Raw genomic sequence first — 7788 nt, forward strand, 5'->3', positions numbered from 1 at the left:
TGTAAGTTAATTGTGCAAATTGCAATTAATAAATGGGGAAAACAAAACAAAAAAGCCGTATCAGAAACAGAATAAAAACTTATCAACAAGAAATGTGCGCGATGCGATGTGTTATCAAAAGGCGGAATGTATCACATTAAAATTAATTAAACTATAAACTACTCGTAAACGCAAATGTTGGCTACAACAGCAGCCGTCACAGTAGCAAGCCGTATACTTGTATGTACAGATGTATGTATATATCGACATCCAAAGTTCGTCGTCATCTGGTTACATTGCCATATGTAATTTCTTCCATTATGCCTATAAGTGTGCGTTAGTGTTAGTGTTGAGTGTGTGTTTGTGTTTGTGGGGGTGCTGAATCCAAAAGCATTCATTATACATAGATAGATAGATAAAAACACATTTGTATCTGTTGCTGTTTGTGTTCGTGTGTGTGTACGCATGTGTGTGTGAGTAGCGCTTGTAATTGGAGCAATGCTTGATTCCATTTATCTCTAACGGTCGCGATAATGTCATAAGTGGCAGGCTGTGCTTCAATTCGATTGAGTGTGTGTGTGTGTGTAGCGTGTGCTTAACTTATAAAAGAAATTAAGTCATGTATCATATACTCGTATACTTGTATGTATATAGTACTTATGTATTACTTGTATAATGTTTTCGCCTCTCTTTGTGCTCGTCCGAGCATTGACATTTTTATCGGCCTACCGGTCAAACCATTAATGCCGAAAATAGCCGCTATTAGCAGCACAATGCATTTGTAAATACTCGTATGTAAATACAGAAGTTCATTAAGTAGGGGTAGCGGCAAGTGGGAAGACGCTAATCTGTGATTCAAAAAGACTGTGCATGATATATAAAGAAATATTCGGCTTCGATAATGGCTACAAGCTTACTAAAAGAAATTTAAATCTGGGCTCTTTCCACTTCGTTTATAAGGAATATATTTGTCACAATTACCCTTTTAAAGGAATAGTAACACAATTTTAGAAAAAAGGACAGCACACTTTTAGGAGTCGCTTATCCGTTTTGAAGCACTGGTTTGCACAAAATGTTCATTTGTAACATAAATAATTGCATTTTGTTGGAAAATGCTAGAAGTTATCCATTTTACTTTCGTGGGTAACCAAAATCATAAATTATTATCCCTGCAACGCAAGCTACTTGTTAGTATTAAGCACTATGTTTTCAGATAACTACAAATGGCACTTAAGTGATACTAGCACTTCAACTTAATTTAATCGCTTTCAGCTATCATAATTGCAATTAAAATCGAGCGCGTTCATTCAATGTTCTATACTTCACACTTATAATCAAGAATAGGTGTACTTTTTGTCAGAAGCTAGTTATGTTCTCAATCACCACAGTTTTGAAGGACCAACTAAACTAAATTCAATTCATGGGTGAAGAATCAAAGAAACTGGGAATGCTCGCATTCACGAAATGAGCCCTTTGTTACCGCTTTTCTTCTTTACATTGTTTAAATCCTTAAAAGCTTTTTTCCTACTATCTTCAGCTCATAAAACCTCAACAAACAAATTGCTCCCCAAAGCCTTCAAGTGCATTAGTTCGATAGAACCGTAGAGTATTCATCTATTTATGACCTAATGCTGACGAACATGTATTTGATAAGTTCTTGCAATTTTTTGCACGTAAACTAAACCGATTGTGACTCGTAAATCCGCTTATTATATCATAAAGCATTTGGGAAAAGCAAACAATTTGATAACTTTATTATTGTGATTGAACTACACTTTAAAACAAGAGAGAAGGCAAAGTAAAAAAAAAAAAAAAATATTAGCAAAAGCATTTCTCGACTGTAACATTCCCTCAATCTTCACTTTATGACGTTTTTAAAAAGGCAATTTTTCGTTTCAATTTCTATCCGAAAAATGTTGCTTTAAAAAAGAGCAAGAATGAACAAGAATGAACAAAAAGGGACGCAAATTTGTAAGAAATAGACAACAAGTGTGGTAGTACATTCGGTTCTGTAAAGTTCGTTAAAAAAATACATACCCATGTATGCATATGTCTAAAAATAAATAAATCGTAGCCGAAGAAATATAATTAAATTGATGATGAAGATAAGCTCGAAAGCGACTTGGTTTAGTAATTTCCAACATAACAATTTGTTATAGGGGAAGTATAAAGATTAAATTAATATGCAAGAGTTTGCGGAATAGCTTTTTCAAATGCATTATTTCTTTATTTATAAAAGAGAAGGTTATCAATTAATTCTTAATTCCAACGTATGCTTTTAATCATATTTCTGAATAATATGCCTATGAGGATATATTAGTACATTATCAGTTGTTGGGGAATTTAGAGCAATTTCTGGTATGACATTCATTTCCGATCTGTAGGGTTTCTGGTTGTGACAGACAGTATAATTGGCAGATTGGGTGATGCTGTAATAGGTATAAATTGATGATTTCTTTCAGTGTAGTCGCAAGTTGAGCATCATTCCGATGATTTTTGTTAGTTTATAAGCAGATCTTGTAGTAAATAAGTTCAATTTACCACTTTGCTTCTGAATCAAACCTCAACAATAACACTTGACTCATAAAACTTTACATTGAGTCATAATACTTTTGGCAACTAGTGTGGAAACACTCAATTATTGAGACTTTTTACAGCGCCATTTTCGATGGTGTTGTGCATTGATTTCCATTTTGCTGCCGCATGCTTCGCTTTCTATATTTTTTTCGGCGTAATTTATGAATACAGTTTAATGTACCGTTGGCGTGCACAGCCACACTTACTGACAAGCTGCGAGCCACACTTTGTTTGCCTAAATGCGCCAGAGTCGAAGCCGGAGCCGGAGCCGGAGCCGGAGCGGCAGCATTGGGTCCGGCGTATATTTTGGTTGCCATTATTACAGCCATTTCCGTTCGCAGATTTCCGGTGATTATTTCCACTGCCAGTGCCCCTGCGGCCCCAGCGCCTGTCCCTGCCCCTGCCAATGACTGACAGGGCCAATGGCCATTTGGTGACGCTACTGGCTGCTTGATTTAATTAATCGCAGTGGACGAGCATCGAGACACGCAAATGATCCTGCCAAGATTTCGAGTAATGAGCTCGAGCACTGCACAAAGCTTAATTATTCCTCCAACTCCACTTAGACTAATTGAAATGGATTCAGTTGGGAGTCGCTACAAATTGCTGCCAACAGTTCAAAATCAAAGTTCGACAAGACAGCTAAATATACAAACATACATATGTACTTGTATATAGATAGATACCCATGTATGTGCGAGTACGTACCCCTGTCGAGCCCACTGCGATATGAAATGAGCTTGTCGTAGTTGTTGTCTAGTTCTTGCTACCGCTGCTGGCATTCCGCAATCGATTCCAGTCGCGACTCTGTGCCAAAAACTGTGGCAGCCGGCAAACGTCGCTTTTTTTCAAAAAATGTGGGAAAAATTGAAGTCATGTCGAACAATGCGATGGAATGACATGACACACGTGTGCAGATAGTAGTAGTCAGTGTAGTCAGTGTAGTCGGTGTAGTCGGAGACCTGAGACCGAAGACCAGACCCCAGTCAGGGCTGGGGGCAGACGGGGGCTAATGCAAAGCTGCAGAAAAGCAGACTAGCGGAAATAGTAGAAAACAAATAAGAGAGGGAACACAACACACAAAAAAATGAAATAAAAAAGCGTGCACAGCAAACAAACAAACGTAGAAATTGTAACAAGCTGAACGCACCCCCTTGCCCCTCGCACCTCTCCCCTCCCCACCCTCCCCTACACCACACATCGCCCATCGCCCGACGCCCGCGGCTGCTGAACGGCTTGGGCATTAATAGGTTTTTGACTTGCCATTAAATTGTTATAGAAAAAGACAAAAAGGCGGCAACTGCGCTTGGGAAACAAAGTTGTCAGCAGCAATGAATGGGAAGAAGGCAAAAATGAAGCAAATTGCTCGCTGGGCTTTAAAATGATTTGGTCAAATGTTTTATTGGCCTTTTGGGCGCCCAGCGACACGCTCACGTAACTCGACTGTGTCGGAACAATTGGGCTTACGAATTTGACATGCCACCGCGTCTTTGGTTCGTTATTATCATTACCATCATTATTATTTTCCTTTACATAAGAACAACTCAAATTCGGGAGTATTGCCTTGCTGTGACCAACAGGGTTAGCAGAAATGAAAACAAATTAGGTGATGATTTTTATTCCCAAAATTTAGGCAATGCTGAACTGTGTGGAATATAATTCAGAAGAATGCCTCATTGTTTGTCTACCCTATTGGAAATGAGACTGCAGACGATTCGGTGCTTAAAATTCTCCCAGTGTTTTTTTTTTTCACCAATTTATAAATGGTATGTTTTAAATTGGAAGTGGTGGGTATATCAATAGAATTGAAATCAAATAAGTTATTCATCATTGAGCACAATTAATCACTTGTAAAATATTATAGTTTTGATAAATTAAAAACCCACTGGAGAGTGTCTACTTAAAAAGCAAACAAAAATATTCTGACATGAGACTACAAAATGTAGAAGGAAATGTTCTTGAAAACTTTGGGCAATCACAGCTCTGGGATTATAGTGCTTTTTGTTTATAAAGTTTATAAAGCACTTTGATAATTTTTTTTTGTCTATACAAATACAGTCTGTAAGTCGTTGGTTTCCTAAAAAGACCAATCTTTCTTAACACTTTCCTTGTTTATGATTGTGTGTTGGATATTTGATTTTATATCTGCTTGTAAACTAGCGTTGCTGCGCCACTGAATTGAAGCACTTTTTAAGCTATCCGACGTCACATCTTTCCCAATTTCCAATTTTATTTATTTACGAATGGAACACTGACAAACAGAGTAAAAAGTGAGTGTCGAATAAATGAAAATGAGCAGAAAATGATCGCGTTGACAAACCGGTACGAAACTTCACATTGGAATTTTTTGAATATTGCCACAAAATTTGATCAAAATCTGTTGAGCGGCTTCGGATTCTCTAGAGAATATACATATATATATATACATACTTTCAATTTTATATATATATACATATATTATTGTTAGCCTTCCCAAAATGTTTTCCTGTAACAACTGTTACACTAATGCCATCGAACTTTCAAACTAAATTCAGTTTTTTCTTGTCGTATTGAAAAAGCAGAGAATCGGCCTGCATTAAAAAACCAAAATTTAACTTAACAGTAGAAAATATAAAGTTTTACATCATTATGTTGAGTAGAGTTAAGTATTCTACAGACAGATTCCGGCATTTGCTTTCTTTTCATACGGGTTGATGGGCGGGCTTCAAGCAGTGGCCTGTCCATTCTGCTTTTGTGGAGCAGTTGTTGGCCGCTGGAGGATTACGGTTTTCAGACTGGGGTCGTAGTCCAGCGTAGAGCAGTCTCACTTGATAGCCATAAAGCAAAATTTTGGGGGACACCGGCTGGACCCCAAATATGTATCTCCAGGCTGCTTGCGTATATTGCTCGCTTATATCACAGAGAAAGGTTGGACTTTCCAGACAGCAACCAGCTGTACTTGGCCATCTTTGGTCTGCAACTGGAGATTGTGGCTATAGAGTGAGGCGTAAATGCGAGTCTACTGGCTAGTGTGATCCCCAAGTACGCCGTTTAGCCAGACTGCGGGTGTTTCTCCTCTCCTCAGGATGTAACAGACTTTCTTGCACATAGTCGGATGTAATCGAAGCAGGTGGAGGTGCAGGGGATACGAGTATTCCTGCAGACCATCTGCGAAAAATATAAAAAACAGATATCATCTGCGAACGAGGCAAGCAGTGCAAACCAATTTCTTATCATCAAAAGAAACATTATGTTTTTATAGCTATTGTTATTTCAATTATTTTTATCGTACTTGTGTTTACAAACGCAATTTAAGACTGCAAATACATTCGTCATCTAAAGTTGTTGTTTTAAAATTCAAAACACTGATTAACTCTGCTGACACTTAAAACTGAAGGTAATTAATGAATATCTGCGTGCAGATTCTTAATCACAAATTTCTTATAAGTAACTAAATACCATAGATGATACTCAGTCGTTCCTGAAATCATGGACTATTCATCGGACGGAAGCAAATGACTTGATCGATTTGCCAGTTACATACCTTTTCGCCAAATCGAATGTACCCTTGCATTACAGAGTATAAAATGATCCTTTCTTCAACAAGTATGTATTGTTGTTTTGAATTTAAATAAATAATATTTATAAACACAATTGCATGCCTGATTTGTTGGAAAGTGTTTTTTCGCGGAACTTTTAAAAATTAATTTAACGTAAACATTTTTCTCATTAATTTACCATTTCAATTACTGTTTATTTTTGTTGTTGTTGCCGCTGCTGTTTATTGGGTCTTTTGCATTCCTCGGCTTTCAAACCTCTGCTACGCTTTGCCCTCAATTTCTTGTTGCTTCTGCCATTCGGCATTCGCTGGTTATATATTCGCGCTGGGCTATATGTGTTTTATTTGCTGATTTAATCGAGTCTTGAAGCTTCCTTCCTGTGACTGTTGCTGCTGTTTTTGTGTTGCTGTTGTTGTTATTGTTATTGTTGTTGTTGCCGTCCGCAGACTTACGGCGTTCGTTCATTGCCAGCTTTGCCATCGCCATCGCCATCGACACCGACATCGGAGCACACTTACAAACATACGTATACTCGTACATAGGAAGGCGAATTAATTTATAAGGCGTAGAATACGCTGACGGAGCAGACAAACACGGACAATCGCACTAAGTCGTAATGGTAATCAAATGTAATGTAAGTGCGTTGTAGGGCAATAGCCCGCCACTAGCAACAAAAACTTAATGAGTGATACAACCGATAGAACGCAGAAGACACGTAGGAAGCACAGAAGAGGCACAAGCCATTAGATGAGGTTTGCAATTGTCTAGAAGTGCTTCCCATAATCCCATTGAATGCTGCTCCGACATGGCTTTGAGCATCGTAAAAAATGCTAGAGGTCGACACAGCTCTGCTTCAAAAAGTTGAATGCATATGAAGACTTTAAATCTCTAGAATCTTCTGTTGATACTCGCATGGGAAGAAAACCCAAAACGTTTTAATTTGTTCTACAATACCAGGAGAATTCTACAATACTATACTTTTATTTCGTACTCCTCAATATAATTTACCTACAACCGTGGTTAACAAACTTAAGAGTTCTATAAATGCCGACATGGTGAGAATTAAGAATTGTAGTAGTTATGGGGAAGGGCGAATGGAGTCAGAAAAAAGACAGATCTTTAGGTCAAACAGTCGGACATTCGTATATGTCTACTTTTTGTGGTCTTCCTCGCCTCCTTCTGGGTATTATATATATTCGCACTCAACTAGTATACCTAGCTTTGCTTCAAAACAGTTTATTGTGTATGAAGATTTCGCTTAAGAGATTTCGCTTTAGACGCAATATGTAATCAAAACGTATCCTGTGGGTACAGGGTTTTATATATCTTGTGGGATAATCCATCTCAATTAGATATTTTTAAAAATATCTTTCTGATTAATACAAAATGTATAGCAGAGTTGCGTTTTACTGATGGCCTTGGGGAATTAAAGTTGTTAGGTATACTTGTAGAGAAGGAAATATAGTATAGCTTAGATAACTTATTATACGTTATGAGTGTACTTACTAGACCACAATCGAGCTATGTCGACAGATTAGTAAATAAGCACATAAAGTTTATGGGTAACGGCTTAAGAACTCAAGATAATGTTGTTGTTGCTTTAAAATGTCGAAATTATAGGCTTAAGACAGTTCATCCGAATTAGGAAAAATTAGATTGTTCAAAAACATTTTGGAGGTGATGAGGATGAGGT

Source organism: Scaptodrosophila lebanonensis, unplaced genomic scaffold (genome assembly GCF_003285725.1).
Source record: "Scaptodrosophila lebanonensis strain 11010-0011.00,11010-0021.00 unplaced genomic scaffold, SlebRS2 tig00001410-arrow-pilon, whole genome shotgun sequence".
In the NCBI taxonomy this organism is placed as follows: Eukaryota; Metazoa; Arthropoda; class Insecta; order Diptera; family Drosophilidae; genus Scaptodrosophila; species Scaptodrosophila lebanonensis.